This window comes from Felis catus, chromosome B1 (genome assembly GCF_018350175.1).
Source record: "Felis catus isolate Fca126 chromosome B1, F.catus_Fca126_mat1.0, whole genome shotgun sequence".
Lineage (NCBI taxonomy): Eukaryota > Metazoa > Chordata > Mammalia > Carnivora > Felidae > Felis > Felis catus.
In genome coordinates this window covers 66,021,426-66,038,470 of record NC_058371.1, presented here as the reverse complement: position 1 = coordinate 66,038,470, position 17,045 = coordinate 66,021,426, and the positions used below count along the sequence as shown (strand labels likewise).

General features: G+C 33.9%; 1 protein-coding gene and 1 long non-coding RNA gene across 5 annotated transcripts in view; one reads left to right on the top strand and one right to left on the bottom strand.

Moving 5' to 3' along the window:
- Positions 1 to 17,045, bottom strand: part of FSTL5 (follistatin like 5) — a 786,930-nt gene that overhangs the window by 518,652 nt on the left and 251,233 nt on the right. The window lies entirely within an intron of this gene.
- Positions 8,847 to 17,045, top strand: part of LOC123384890 — a 38,472-nt gene continuing 30,273 nt past the window's right edge. Inside the window, exon 1 of the long non-coding RNA XR_006596606.1 lies at positions 8,847 to 8,907. This is a non-coding gene — a long non-coding RNA (uncharacterized LOC123384890). The remainder of the gene's footprint in view (positions 8,908 to 17,045) is intronic.

Genomic DNA, 17,045 nt, shown 5'->3' with positions numbered 1-17,045 from the left:
TGACATCTAGGGCTACATAGTGAGAGCTATCTCTTCAATCACCAGTAAGAAGTATTTAGGGGTTGGGCATCTTGGTAGGACTGTTTCACTGAACTTTTATAGAGAATATGAGGGCTTTTCTCAAACTGTTGGGTGTCACATTCTGCCTCTCCCTTTGCACAGATCTGTTGCTTTTGATACTCCGTCTTTTTTGTCCTATATCAGTTTCCTTCTATTCAACTTTCATCCATTCAGGCCCAATTAACAGACTTTTCTCTAGGTTTCTCAATGGTCTTGATAACAAGCAATAGGATAAAACTTTACTTCCTTCACAAATAATCTTATGAAAATGTGTAGACTTAAAGACCCTCCTCTGAACATTTTCTTAAACAAAAAAACAAAAACTAGAAACTATTACCCAGTATAGATTTTCGTTTAATGAAATACAGATAAAGTTCCTTAACAGTGGTTACATTGGGGAATTGCAGAAATTAAGAAAACAATGAAGCTTCTTTTACATATATTTCACACAAATGTGCAAAATACATAATCTAAGTATGTGTATGTACATATACACCACCACATATATTTTCCTCTTTAGTGCACTTCTAGTTTACTATGGCATATTGGACATATGAACATCATTATGCTCCCTACTTAAGCCCTTCAAAACCACCAAAAAATTATTTTAAAAGATATATACAAGGATAAGGAGAACTGGAAGAAAGACAACAAAAAATATTAGAAGTCTGAAAGAATATAAATAGGTGGGAGCTGACTTAGTGACTCCAGGGAAACTGAATATGAACACTATGTTGGTAAAGTTGAAAAACCTTATTTACTGCACACATTCCCCAGAAAACTAGCAGCACCAAGTGTCTCTCAGAAAGTGAGAGTGGAAGTGATTTTTTTAATGTTTGTTTATTCTTGAGAGAGAGAGAGAGAGAGAGAGAGAGAGAGAGAGAGAGAGAGCATGAGTGGGGGAGAGTCAGAGAGAGGGAGACACAGAATCTCAAGCAGGCACCAGGTTCTGAGCTGTCAGCACAGAGCCCTACCCAGGGCTCAAACCCACGAACCGGAAGATTATGGCCTGAGCTGAAGTTGTACGCTTAACCGACTGAGCCATCCAGGCACCCTGGCAGTGATTTTAAAATAGAGACCTGCTGAAAATTATTGGAGAAATTGCTAAATTACTAGATTCTCTCCACTGAACAACCTTGGTAGAAGTCTGAAAGTTAATTCACTCAAGACAAAAACTATATGGAATTTGAAGAATACTGAATATTGATTGCAGTGAAAAGTTCTCTCCCTGCAGTGCATTCAATCCTAGCACTGTGCAAGAATATTGGCAGTCATAGGCATAACTCTGAAGCAGGTGATTCAAAGACTCTTCTCTGATAAATCTGTAACTTACTATCGAGAGTTCCCTAAAATTGATCCACCCAGGTCAACCACAGTGAAGTTTACAGTTAAAAAACCTTACCTGGTGCTCAGAAATTCTAAGTCAGCTTCTTGATATTTCTTTCATAATCGAAAGCAGAAAGCCAACATTAGCTGGACATCCGAGTAAACTGTCTAACATAGAAACTAATGACGGGGCACCTGGGTGGCTCAGTCGGTTAAGTGTCTGACTTCGGCTCAGGTCATGATCTCGCGGTTCGTGAGTTTGAGCCCCACCTCAGGCTCTGTGCTGACAGCTCAGAGCCTGGAGCCCGTTTCAGATTCTGTGTCTCCCTCTCTCTCTGCCCCTCCCCTGTTCATGCTCTGTCTCTCTCTGTCTCAAAAATAAATAAATGTTAAAAAAATTAAAAGAAAAGAAACTAATGACGAAATAAGCATAAAAAATAGCATGAAATGAGAATATGCGAGGAGAAAAATACTACAAAACCAAAACCGAACCAAACCTGTAATTTATATTTTTAAAGAAACAAAAGGTAATAGTTGATCCCTGAAATAAGAATAAGAACAAACATTACAAAAACCAAAAGAACTATTGGAATTTAAAAACCTGATAAATTTAAAAACCAGACTTCAAGAGGAAGTCTGGAAAATAACGTTAAAAAAACTTAAATGGAAAAAATGATAACACATAGAACAACAACCACAAAAAAGCAACATGGATATCACTTCCAGAATTCCAAAGTCCAAATAATAGAAGGTCCAGATGGTGAAGGAAGAAAAACAGATGGTAGGAAATAACTAATAAAATTATTAAATCATTTCCCAGAACTAAAGGACATTAATTGCCAAATTGACAGTGCTCACCCAGTGCCCAGTAAAATGAATCAGAATAGACTCCTACAATGACACTGTGAAATTTAAAAATATTGAAAACAAAGGGAATTTTCTACAAGCTTCTAAAAAAAAAAAATGTTCCGTCACACAAAACAGATTAGAAAACAGAATGGCCTTTGACTTTCAGCGGTAACAGGGAAATCAAGAAGGCCAGAAGGCAGTACAAAATTCTGAAGGGGAAAGGACCTTGTGCTTATGTCTTCCCTGCACCTGCCCTCCTCTCCATGTCCTGCTCCTGAGGACACTTTTTGTCTCTCAACAGAGGTATTTCTGCTTCGACTTACTCCTGAAAGATGGAGGTAGGGAATGGTAAATTTGGAAACAAAACAATTCAAAGACCTGTCTCTCAGCCCATGTGTCTGCTGTACTAAAGTGCTTGGTTCACACTACAGCCCTGCCAATGGCCTCATTGCAAACTTCTGGTCTTTAAGATATTGTAATATGGCGATCCCTCGGAAATCATCTCAACTGCACACCAACACACCAACATTTTTGCCTAACTCCCACTCATCACACAGGTCTCACATTATGTGGCTTCTTGTCAAAGAGGCCTTCATTTATGCCCTTTCTTTATCCCTTTCTTTACACTACTTTACTACTAAAGTTACTCCACCATTGGTCATCAGTGTCAATGCACTTTTGTAGTACTCTGTGTCTTTTCTCCATAACACCTAAAACAGAACCGATTATAAGGCTACTTGTATGAATATTTGTTTAATATCTGTGTGTCAATAAATCGAGGTTTCAAGAGAGCAAAGATACTGCCTGCTTGTCCAACAACTGGATCCTCATCCCCTAGCAGAGTCCCTGGTGAATCTCAATAAGTGGATAAGGGAATGCCTGATACATTAGTTTTTTGTTTTTTGTTTTTTAATTAATTTTTTAATTTTTATTTTTGAGAGAGAGAGAGAACAGGGAGGGGGCAGAGAGAGAGGGAGACACAGAATCTGAAGCAGGCTCCAGGCTCTGAGCTGTCAACACAGAACCCCACGTGGGGCTCGAATCCATAAACCAGGAGATCATGACTTGACTGAAGTCGCTGCCTAACCAACTGAGCCACCCAGGCACCCCGACACATTAGTTGATATTATATCCAAAAACATCACATTGCATCAACAAATTGAACTACAATGTGAAATATTTTTAAAAGATTATATATATATATATACATATACATATACATATACATATACATATATATATTTATTTTATTATATATATATATATATACATACATTATCTTTTAAAGTGATAGATACATAGATACTCAGTTAACATTATTATTTTTCAACTTCATATATTTGGCACAAATTTTATCTGTGAGAAAGATTACATGAAAATGTTGTGATATGAAACACTGGTGCACATCTTCATTTTCTATATATCATGATTGAATAAAATGTAACATCAGTGGTAAGTTAGAGTAGTAAAATGCCAAATGCTAGAAAATAATAAATTGATTAAATAAAATACAGTTTATAAAAATGTGACTTAACTAAAGAAATACTTCAATGTGTATACCTATCAATGATTGTCCCTGATCTCTATTTTTTTTCTGAGTGTTTTGGTTATAAGATGCCTCAATAATTTAGTATCATTCTTATGAATAAGTGTTACATTTATTTATATTATTTTCTATTGGGAATAAATTATTCTTAGACTCAAGTTTCATTTTATTGGTGATGTAAGTCACAGAAAAATGTTTCCAGTGGTTAATTTTCATTATCTTATTAATTAATAATTTTAAAATGTACCATTTGTTGCTTTAGTCCTCAGCAAAGAGAGAAGTTAGTAATATGGAAATATGTTCAGAAGATGTCATCATACAAAAAGAGAATGACAATGACCATAATATATCACTTTCTTGGTTAAAACTGATAATTAATTATATCATCTAAATATGTAAAAAAGCATTAATATAATTTAATTATTATGGTGCTATCATATTGTATATTGACACAGAAAATTGGCGAACTATTTAAATAATAAAGGAGTTTGAATTTGGAAAGAAAGTTTATCTTATTTTCTTAGAATAAAGGAAATTGTGTTTTTATGTATTAAATTAGAACAAGGTAGAAATTTTAATGAAATCCTAAAATGTATATTCTTGTTATTGTTGGAGACCTATAACTTGAAATTATATTGAAAATATTTGTAATAAGAGAAGCTTTGTTTTCACTGTATATATATAACTTTACAATATTTTCTCTTTATTTAAATCCCAAATAATCAAGATAAGACTCAATTTTATTTTAGGCTTATTCAGTCAATGGTTTCAGTAACTTTTCTTCTTTACTTTCTTTCTTTCTTTCTTTTTTTTAGTGTTTATTTATTTTTGAGAGAGAGAGAGAGTGTGTGAGCAGGCAAGGGGCAGAGAGAGAGGGAGACACAGAATCTGAAGCAGTTCCAGGCTCTGAGCTGTCAGCACAGAGCCCAACGCAGGGCTCGAACTCACAAACCGCGAGATCATGACCTGAGCAAAGTTGGAAGCTTAACCAACTGAGCCACCCAGGTGCCCCAACTTTTCCTCTTTATACCCTTTGGCTGATTCTAGATAGTTTGCACTCAGATTCATTAAGCTGGTTGACACACTTCATAACTCAGGCATAAAAATGTCTGTGTAATGAAAAGGACGATACAGGAGGAGTTGATATTTGCTACCTATGTAGAGCAATTCTTACTGCCAGTTTGAGGAGTTTGGCTAGATTTGGCAGGAAATAAGGTATCATTCTGGATTACTGAACAAACAGTACCATGAGGAAAATAGTGAATCAGAAAAGTTACTTTTAAAGTTATGTGCAAGATGATGTCAGTGATAATGGTGAAGCAGGTAGCTGCAAGAGTCTGGTCCTTCTCAAAAAATAAAAATAAAAAAAATTAAACTTAAGCCCTCAGAATAAGCTTTATCACAACTCTAGAAAATATTCAAGAATGTATAGAAACTGAGAGGGCTGACTCCAGAAAAAGTCAACTTAAAAAGAGTAGAAAAGCTTTCTGACATTTTCCCTTGCTCTTGCCTTGCTCTCTCTTTCCCTTGCTCTCTCTTTCCCAGCTCAGTGGTAATTATGTGAAAGATATCAGTCCATGTTTCCAGCCATTCTGGCTCTGATCATTATAATGGAAATGAAAAATTCACTAGAGGTTTTCAATAGCAGAATTTGGTAAGCAGAGGAAAGAATCAGAAAACTCAAAGATAAGTCTTCAAACTCTCCAGTCTAAAGGACAAATATAAAAAGGAATCAAAACAAACAAAACAGAAGAATAAAGCTTAAGACACCTGTAGGACACCATCAAACATATACAATAAGCATAATGGTAGTCCAAGAAGGAGATGAAAGAAAAAAAGGGGCAGAAAGAACATTTGAAAGCATAATGTCCAAATTCTTCCCAGATTTAATTTAAAAAACACAAATTTTCACAGCTAATAAGCGCCAAGAAGGATAGATACAAAAATTGTCACACTGAGACACACTTTAAACTTCTGAAAGATAAAGAATCTTGAAAGTAGCAAAATATGATATTTCTCCTATAAAATAAATACAAAATAAAAATAACAACTGAATTCTTTAAAAAAAAAGGTTTTTGAGAGAGAGAGAGAGAGAGAGAGAGAGAGAGAGAGAGAGCGCACATGTGTGCGATTGGGGAAGGGTCAGAGAGGGGGAGAGAGAGAATCCCAAGCAGGCTCCACACTCAGAGCAGAGCCCCGGAGTCTGACACAGGACTCGATCCCACAACCTACCTGAGATGAAACCAAGAGTTGGGTGCTTAACTGACTGAGCTTCCAAGGCACCCCAAATAGCAGCTGATTTCTAAGTAGAAACCATGGAGAACAGAATATAGTAGAAGGATAACTTTAATCTCCTGACTTAAAAATACTGACAAACAAGAATTCCATTATCAGGTAAAACTCTCCTTCAAAAATGGAGAAATTAAGACATTCTCAGATAAACAAAGCCTATGAGAATTTGCTACTTGTATACTTGACCTCTAAGGAGTACCAGGACTCTTTTTTGACAGAAATAAAAGGATACTAGATAATAACTAAATGCTATATAAAGAAATAAAAAGCATTGATAAAGGTAACTATATAGGGAAATACAAAAGTTAGTATTACTGAATTTTGGAGTGGTAACTCCTTTTTTTTAACTATATGGGTTAATAAAAAGTAAAAAACAATTTTAAATTTATATCAATGTACATAATGGATAAAAATCTGACTTGTGAAAACAACAATATAAAGGGTGAGGAGTGGAGCTGTATGAGACAGTGGTTTTATTATGTATTATTAAGGCTAAGGTGATATTTGTTCAAAACAAATATAATAAGTTTAAGAGGTTAATTACAATTCCAAGGGGAACAACCAAGAATGCAACCATATATATATATATATATATATATATATATATATATATATATATGAAAGTAATCAAAATGGAATACTACAAAAAATCAACAACACAAAATGAGGCAGTAATGGAGGAAACTAGGAAATAGAAAAGACAGTAAGACTTATAGAAAAAGTAGAAAAATATAGAAGTCCTTCTTATCATTCATTCCTTTAAATTTAAGTGGATTAAATTATCAGGTCAAAAGCCAGAGGTTAATAGAATGGATAAAGAGGTGATACAACTATATACTGTCTAGCAGAAAGGCACTTTAGATTAAAAATACAAACTGAAAGTCAAAAGATGGAAAATATATTCCATGCAAATAATAACCAAAAGAGAGATGAGATGATTATAACATTATCAGACAAACTAAAAAGTAAGTCTTAAATTGTTATCAGAGACAAAGAAGGATATTATACATTGATAAAAGGATCATTTCACCAAGAAGGTATAGCAGTGACAAACATATAGGCATCAAACATCAGACCTCCAAAATATATGCAACAAGTATTGCCAGAATTGAAGAGAAAAATTTACAGTTCTACAGTAATAATTGCAAACTTCACCCCCCTCTTTTATTAATGGGGGAAAAAACTAGAGACAATATCAAAAAATGAAATAAAAAACATACAACACTGTAAACCAGCTACACATAGTAGACATATTCAGAAAACTTCACCCCCAATTCTTTGACATGAGTGAAAATGAAAACATAACAGACCATACTTAAAATATTCAGAGATGGAAAGGTTACGAGAGAAATCATAACTATGATTTCATGATCCCATGATCCCATATCATGATCCCATGATCCCATGATCGTGGGCTAGATCCCTGTGTCAGTCAGAGAGAGAGAGAGACACCTGTTTCTCTCTAAAATAAAAATAAAAAATCTTAAAAAAGAGAATAGAAAAACAATGAAGATCAACTAAACCAAAGTCGATTCTTTGAAAAAAATCAACAAAATGTACATACATTTATCTGGATTCACTAATAGAAAACAATGTGTTGGAGGAGAAGAATCAAATTATTAAATTCAAAATTAGAATGGGGTCATTACTACCACCTTACTGAAATAAAAAGTGTAACTGAAATAACAAGAGATTGACTCAGTGATCAAAAACCTACTAACAAAAACAAAACCCAGGACTAGATGACTTCACTGGTTTTATCTACCAACCATTTATGGAAAATTATCCAATCATTCTTTTCCATTCATTTCCAAAAACAGAAGAGGGAACACAATATAATTCACCGTAGTAATAGAACAAAGGAGGTGAGTGGATGATTATATAAGTTAGTAAAAAAAAAAAAAAAAGAAACCATCTGATAAAATTCAACATTTCTTTTTAAATTATAAAAACACTTAACAAACTAGGGATGGAAGGGAATTTCCTCAACTTCATAAAGGCTATTTATGAGAAAACCCACTGCTATTACACAGTAACTGAAAGTCTCCCACTAAGATCAGTAACAAGACATAAATGCCCAATTTCACTGGTCTTTTCAACTGGAAAATTCTAGACAGAACAATTGGGGCTGGGGCTGCGGTCGGCGGTGGGAATAAAAGACACTTAAATTAGGAAGAAGTAAAAGTATCTTAATTTACATACAGCATGATCTTATGCTCAAGAACCCTTGAAAACTGATTAGAATTAATAAACAAATTCAACACCTTTGCAGGATATAGTATAAACACAGAAAAAGCAGTTGTTGTTGTTGTTTTTTTTTATAAACTAGCAGTGAACAATCCAAAATGGTAACAGAAATTAAGAAAACTTCCATTTACAATATAGCATGTAAAAGAATAAAATATCTAGGGATAAATTTAACCAGTACAAATCATACATTAGAAACTAAACACGTTGTTGAAATAAATTTAAAGTGACCTGTATGAAGATCCATATGAAGATATTCTATGTTGATGGATTTGAAGACTAAATATTGTTAAGGTGACAATACTACCGAAGTTCCACTGTGGCTAGCTACTATTATTACTTTATTTTATTTTAACCTTTTTTATTTTTTAATTTTTTTTAAATGTTTTGATTTATTTTTGAAGGAGAGAGAGAGAGAGAGACAGAGCATGAGCAGGGGAGGAGCAGAGAGAGAGGGAGACACAGAATCCGAAGCAGGCTCCAGGCTCCGAGCTGTCAGCACAGAGCCCAATACGGGGCTCAAACCCACGAACCGTGAGATCATGACCTGAGCTGAAGCTGGACGCTCAACCGACTGAGCCATCCAGGTGCCCCTATTTTAATCTTTTTTAAATGCTGATAAGAAACATGCGTATAGTGTAGTTGTAATTATTTTTAAGGTGTTCTGTTATTTTTAGAATTTTGACATATGTTTACATATGAATTTGTCTCCATTTATTTTGCTGAAGTGTTTTATTTTATGCTTATTTAGATGATTGGCACATTTTTTTTTAATCTGGTAAATTATTGCCTAATATCTCCTGGGGCTATTACTTCCATCACATTCCCAGAAGTCCTATAAGTTTTTTTTATTTGGTATTTCCCATCATAACCTCTATAGTGTAACTACTCTATATAACATTTTTTTCCCCCTTCCATCAAGTTCTCACGCATAGAGCTGATTTTCTTTTTCCACTGTCTTAAGTTGAGGAATAGAGTTACAGAGTTTTTCTGGTTCTCTTTTAAACAGTCAGAGAATCAATTTAAGGCTTCTGTCTTTCTTCAGGGTTACAGCTTCTAGTTTCCAATCTTCTGAGGTATAAATTAATTGTTCCTTTCTCTGCAATGCCAAACCTCAGTTTCAAAGTTCTATCTTGCTATGAAACTGTCTTCGGTTCACTGCCATTAGCTTGTATTTCATTCTGAAATTTGATGTATTTATAGTTAAAAGTTGCTTGCTGGTAACAATATAGTCTCCCACTTTACAAAAATATTCCAGAATTTAATTATGGTTATATTTACACTTGTACACCCTAATGTCAACTGCCAGTAATCTGTGTTGACCTCAGAAATCATGTCAAAATATTTTTGCCAGTAAATGTCTATTTTACACGTATAATTAAAAATTGAAAAGCAATCTAAAAAATGAAAGCTTTGTTACATTGTTCCATAAAATGAGACATATTTGACATCATGAAATAATATAATGGTGAAGTATAATTGATTAATTGTTCTTGGCTAATTAGAAAAATATAAAAGCAGACATAAAGAATGCAGTATGGATTTTAGCCAACCCAAGTACAGTGCTCATAGAATTGTATAAATAGAGAAATAGGGTAGAAAAATTGCTTTATAAAAAGTGAATATACATATTTTAGACTCAGAACCATCATCCTATATAGTATCATGTATCATATATACATTGAAAACAATTATTTCAATTTCACAAACTAATGCCTGTTAAACTAAGTTGATGATATAAAATTTGTTATTACTGGTTTTGCAGTTTGGTTAGTAGATATGATGCTAGAGGCAGGGAGATTTAAAAAAAAAAAAAAACTCCCAAACATTCAATGAGTAGGAATGGAGAAACTAGCATAATTCTGTCTTTCTATTGAGGTTATCTCAGGTGACACTTTTTGTACCCAGGAGAACTTTATTCTCAATTTCACAAAAGAAAAAACAATGTTGTTGCTGTTAAAATAATCCAGTGAAGACTGAAGGCTTCTGATATGTCAAAGAATGGCAACTGTTACATTCTTTTCCAAAGCAAATGCTATATGTAGATCTGTAAGATTTTCCTCATAGAATTTACCCACAACCAACAGAATTCCTAATTTTTAGATCTTCATTTTTTTAAAGGTTTATTCATTTTTGAGATAGAGAGAAAGCATGAGCGGGGGATGTGTGGACAGAGGGGAGCAGTAGATCTAAAGTGGGCTCTGGCAAGCCCGATGTGGGGTTCAAACTCACTAACTGTAAGATCATGACGTGAGCGGAAGTCCAAAGTTCAACCTACGGAGCCACCCAGGCACCCCAGATCTCCTTTATGTGAGGGAGATCCCATCCACATCTCCTTTTCTCTTCCCAATTTCACAAACTACAGATGAGGAATGAAGAAATCCTAGTGCACGTGTTACAACATTCTTTGAGTTGAGTCAGAGTAAACTAAGAACAACAACAACAAAAAAAACAGAATTCTGAGAGAGGGCCTTGAAGTGGAAAATGAGACAGAGAGAGAGAGAGAGGGAGCTATAGACAGTTTTTGGAATGTTTCTAACATTGTCATATTATAATTTTACTTTAAAGTCTTGCTAATCTTTTTATGTTCTAATCACTGCTAACAATATTATATATTTGTATGGATAAAATAATTTCGGTATGTGTTTACACAAAAAGATATAACCCAAGCTTGTCAAGGTTTCTTTGTAAACTTGCCATACATTTCTCCCTATATACTAAATAATCCATATTTCAAATTTCTTTGCCAAACTAATTATAAAGCAATCTAATATGTTCATCCATTGACTTATTTTTCCAATGACATCTAAATTTTATGGTCTCCAATTCTGTCTGGTAACTTTTGAACTTTGTGTCTTAAGTGATTCATTTTGTGTCCGTTAATTGCTATTCTTCTCTTACCTCCTTCTAATATGAGTTCAGAAGATACAGAGCTTTAACAAAACTTTTAAATAATGTGGAGCTCTAGGGAGCAAATTTACGTCATAGATGTTGCTAAATAAATTAAACAAGAAGGCCATTCATTAGACAGAGGTAGCTCTAACGCCGTGGCAGCTTACATAAGCAAACCAAAAGTCTAAGCCTGTAAATGCCTCAAAGTTCCAAAATCAAAACACTCAGAACAACCAATCACCATCACATGCGGCCATCTAGGCTTTGAGCCAATCAGGTAACTTCCTTTCTTTGCTTCTGCACTCTCATATAATTATTTTTCTTGGCTCCCAATTCAAATTGAATTTTGCTGAAGTAAACTTACAATTTTTAATATTGCGTAGTCTGTCTTTTAGCAAAGCTTTCCATTTGTTTGTGCAGAAACCCATTGGGAATCCCAGAATTGGTCTGAAGATTATTTTAAACTGAAGACATGTGAAATTCAACACATGCAGAAGGAAAGCATACTTTGACCTTCCCTTATTTGACTAAAATTGGCAACTTCTTGGAAGTGAGGCTGCTATAAATTCGCTCTTCAAAGTGTGTCAATTCCTGGAGGAAGAATAAAAATAAGCCTACATAAGGCACTGAAGGAAAGAGAGACCCCTCATGTCTATATAGATACATATATAAACTTTCTTATCTCTCCTTGGTTCTCCTAAAAAGCCATTTACCTTTCTTGAAGAAAACTTTCTATTCTTCCCAGAAGAGCCTTTCATCCCTCTTCCCTTTCCCTACTTCATTAGGTCTCCAAGCTTGTAATTTTAATCATTTAAGGAGCCGGTTATTTCTTTTGTTAGCTCCATGCATAGTATGCATACACATAAACCTTTTTTTCCCTTCCTGTTAATCTGTCTTTTTGTCAGCTTAATTCTCAGACACCCAGGTACTGAAATAAGAAGAAAGAGGAAAAGTTGCTTTCCTCTCCTACACTTCAAAGCATGACTAAGATTTTATGCTACTCTCTTAAAAGTTGCTATGCTTTTAAAAACTGAGTTACCTAATGCAAAATATTTATTGGATTTCTGATACTTTCACGAAATCAGATTGTGAGTTTAAATTAGTTTGTCGTTTTGAAATATTGTAATTGTAACTTGTAATAATTTCATAACTTTGAAGACCACCCCAGAAGATTTAGGATCCATTCTTTAAGATCTGACTCTGTTTTCATTCTATGTTTAAAATACTATTATGTACAAGTCCACAAAGAGTACAAATGTCTCAGAGATGACTGTTAATCATGTTAGCATACTTTCTGTGGAATCTCTAAAGTAGAATGTAATGAGTTGTTCCATTTGTTTGGTTGTTAGAATTTTAGTAGGTATATATGGAAAGGGGAGGTGTTTAGACTGTACTTCTTAAATACAGTTGTAACTAATCTTTAAATTTTGAACTCTACATTTGAAAGAACACTTAGAATGGAACATTCAAAACTTAGCAGAAAGAGGAAATAGGTTTCTTTTCATGTGAATTTGTGGGGTTTTTTGTTTGTCTTTTTAGAGAGAGAGAGAAAGAGGGATGGGTAGAGAGAGAAGGAGAGAGAGAATCACAAGCAGGCTCTACCCTATCAGTGTGGTGCTAGACCTCATTAACCATGACATCATGACTTGAGCTGAAATCAAGAGTTGGATGCCTAACTGACTGAGTCACTCAGGCACACCTTGTGGATTTGTTTTTAATACAATATGATGTGGTCTACAGAATGTCATTTAAGAACAGTTGGTGTGAGATGTCTTACAAAGGCCTCAAGGTTCCCCCACCAGGGACCTCTGGGTGGCTCAGTTGTTTAAGAGTCCAACTCTTGATTTCAGCTCATATCATGATTCCATAGTTCTTGGGATGAAGTGCCTCATCAGGCTCTGCATTGACAAGGCAAAGCCTACTTGGGATTCTTTCTTCCACTCTTTCTGCCTCTCCCCAGTGCACATTTGCTCTCTCTGTCTCTCTCAAAATAAATAAACATTAAAAAAAAATGTACACACCTGGACCATAGCTGATTTAATAAAGGGAGAGGACTAACCTGAGATCTGTTCATTAGATTTTGTTTTATCTCAGATTTGGAGTTGGAAGTGAGAGACTACTAGTTGGTTTCTGCATGGAGTTGAAGAATTCTAACATTTAGAATTGGAGGATGTGGACTTGTCAATGCTTCTGTACACAGCATGGACAGCTTTCTGCTGAGGGAATTGACAGTGGCAAAAAACCCAAAACAAAACAGAACAAAAAAACTATCTGGTTATCTAATGACACTCTGTACCTTGGTTCGTGTCCCTACTTGTGGATCAAATACATCATGCCTTTGGCTGATTTCATAAGAAAAGCTTAAAGCAAAATTGTCTTATTCTTGCCATCACTTAAAACAATTTCGATTCTTGCATGTACAATTACAAATATAAAAATTATATTAATGTAATTATCGAGAAAACAATTTGTGATGTTATACTTTAGATGTGTGTAATGCTCCTTGAATTCAACATACCAACAGGAGTACTGAATATAAGAGAACTGGTCTGTGCCCTACTCCTTAATCTACATAATGGAGATGGAATTACAGAGCACACACAAATATGTTCGACTCATAGATTACCTTTTAGCCTTCTTTGTCTAAGAAATTTTTCTCCAGATACGTCACAAAGCCACACATGTTAATTTCTGTTAATGTATCTATATGGTTGCTTAGCTCTGCTTTGTATTGTTTTAAAATTTTACCTGCAGAAGTTTATAAAATATGTTGTGGTAATTTAGGATCTACTGAAAAATTAAAATGCAAATGTACTTATCTGAGAAAAGCCAACTTTATTTTTAAGCAATATATAGATGACAAGTATGTTAATATATCTTAGCCATGGATGCCATTTATTTATACCCATATGAATGTGCATAAATATTTAAAATATATATATAAATAAACATAAGTGATTGTTCATACCAGCACTTTGCATTTATTTTGTTTACAATTAAAATTTAATATGCAACGTGTGTTTTATTTCAACACTGAATTTATTATAAATATCTAATGATAATTATGGCTGTAAATAAGATTATATTTCTAACAATTCTTGCAAGAAAAGGGACAGAAAACTATTAGTGTAGAAATGTTCATGGGCTTCCTTACATTCTACACAAAGAGAATCTCTGGCCCTTGTAACTCATGTCCGAGGTTGTTTCTAATTTTAGACATGCTCTTTTCAGATATTCTTCAATGTCATCATGAATCTCTCTTTTTTGTTTTTTTTCTTTCCTCTGAAACTATTTTCCTTACCATTGGCCTCATTTTCCTCAGTAGTACTTCCACCCTACAGCAATGATGATTTCAAGCTACTCTAGACTTACATGGTGCCAACAACCTTTTATCTTTGTAGAAGAGATAATCATTTGGGATATCAACCTCTTCAAAAGGTTTCTAATTGGTCCTAATTGGATCAGATGCCCATGCCTGATTAATCCATGTGACTAGAAAAAAGGGGTAATATGATAGGTCAGGTGGAGTGGCATACATTCCCCCTCTTTACAGTAAAGCAAGAAAGGTTGTTAAATAGCCTTCCAGATTGACAGGAGCAATTTCTAAAAATAAATGTTAGAGTGCAGAAAAAAAAAAAAAGAGGATCACATTTTCCTTCTGTCCTGAGGAACAGAAGTAAAGAAAAATTCCTTTTTAATTACTTATTATTGTTTAGCTCTGCTAACTTCTGGAGATTGATCCACTAGGTTTCTCACTCTGAGAATGATTGCTGTAAACATAAAGAAAAAATTAAGCTGGACCAAAAGGATGGACTTTGTGAAGCTTTAACATTTTTTAGGAGATCTGGGATAGGAAGCACAGAGCAATAAGGGATAAAATGTTCTTTTAGGAAGGCAAGAATTAATTCCTAATTTCACCCATTATTTTAATTTTCTTTAGACATATATTTGGGAATATGATAAATTTGAATATGAACATTTTGATTCATATATTTAGCTCGAGACAGAATTTATATTTTAGTAAGTGCATAGATCTCAAGTAATTCAGTTTTGACAATCTTACACTCTATTAACACTTTTATTAAGATATATAATATTTCCATCTACATCAAGTTCACTTCTGACCTTTCCTGGCAATCCCAAGCTCAACTCCTCACCTCAGAAAGAAGCACCATTTTGATATCGGTCAAGACACACTGCCTAGGGCTCTCAGTACTCTTTGTGGCCCCTGGAAATGTTTTATTTTAAATCCGGAAGGAAAAATAAGGTTTAGGTGAAAGGAAATGTTACATAATATTATTATTTTTCTTATTACACAAGAAGACTCAAATGTGCTTAGGGTCCACAGTCACAAGGCAGCCCTGATTTCTTTCACCATAGAAAACTTTATCTCCTTTGGATTTCATGAAATCAATCATACAGTATATGCACTGCTGTGTTTGCCATCCTTCATTAAACATTTCTTTTCTGAGAACTATCCGTGTTACCATATGTGATTTTGCATTTTTAATGACGAGTGGTATTCCACTATATGGATATATTAATATCGACTTATCTATTCTCCTGTGGATGATTACTTGAGTTGTTTTCCTGTTTGGGACTATCATGAACAAGACTGTGATGAACATTCATGCACAAATATTTTTGGAAATACGTTTTCACTTATTAAGTAAGTATTTAGTGGTGAAATTTCTTTGTCATAAGGTAGATCTATATTTAATTTTATAAAATATTACCAAAATATTGCTCAAAGTAGCTGCTTATTTTACACTTATACGTGAGTTCCACATTTGCTACATCTTTGTTAAATCATGTTCTTATCATCCTTCTGGATTTTAGCCTTTCTAGTAGGTATGGGATGGCATCTCATAGTTACAATCATTTTAATTTTCCTGATAAATGATGATGATGAACATCTTTTAATGTACCTTCTAGACATTCATATTTTCATTTTTCAATATCTATTCAAGACTTTGTCCATATTTATTCAGTCATATATAATTTTATATTGGTTTGGGGGCACCTGAGTAGGTCAGTCAGATAAGTATCCGACTTCAGATCAAATCATGATCTTTCATTCATAAGTTCAAGCCCCACAATGGGTTCCCTGATGTCAGTGTGGAGCCCACTATGAAACCTCTGTCTCACTCTCTCTGCCCCTCTCACACACGTGCGCTCTCTGTCTCTGAAAATAAACATTATAAAAAGACTTTAATTTTATATTGGTTTTTAAAAGTTCTGTATAGATTCCTTTGACAGATATATATGTATGTGTGTGTTTTAGTCTGTGATTTGTTTATGCCTATTAATTTCTTTAATGAAGTCTTTTGATGAACAGAAATTTATATTTTATGAAGTTCTATTTATTTTTTGTCTGTTTGATTTTACTTTTTGTGTGTTATCCTAAGATATCCTTTGTCTATGTCAAAGCTGCCTAGAGTGAAGGCTGCAGCATTTTCTTTTCTTTATTTTATTTATTCTCTCAAAATAGTTTTGTCCAGTTCAGATTTGTTGAATGTACAAATATGTTTTAGAATCATATTGCAATTAAAAAACAAATACTGTCTTCTAGCTTTATTTAAATCTATCGATTTGGAAGAATAAACACCATAATATTAAGTTTTCCAATCCATAAATATGGTATACCTCTCTATTATTTAGGTTTTCTATAGAGAGGTCTTTCATTCCTTTGTATGCCTTATGATTAATTATTTGACATTGAAGCTATTTTAAATGCTGTTTTGTTTTATTTTCTAAATAAGAAAGAAAAAGAGACATTGATTCATCCTTTCTGGTAATCTTCATTATTTTGTTTCTGAAAATCTAGGTTTTG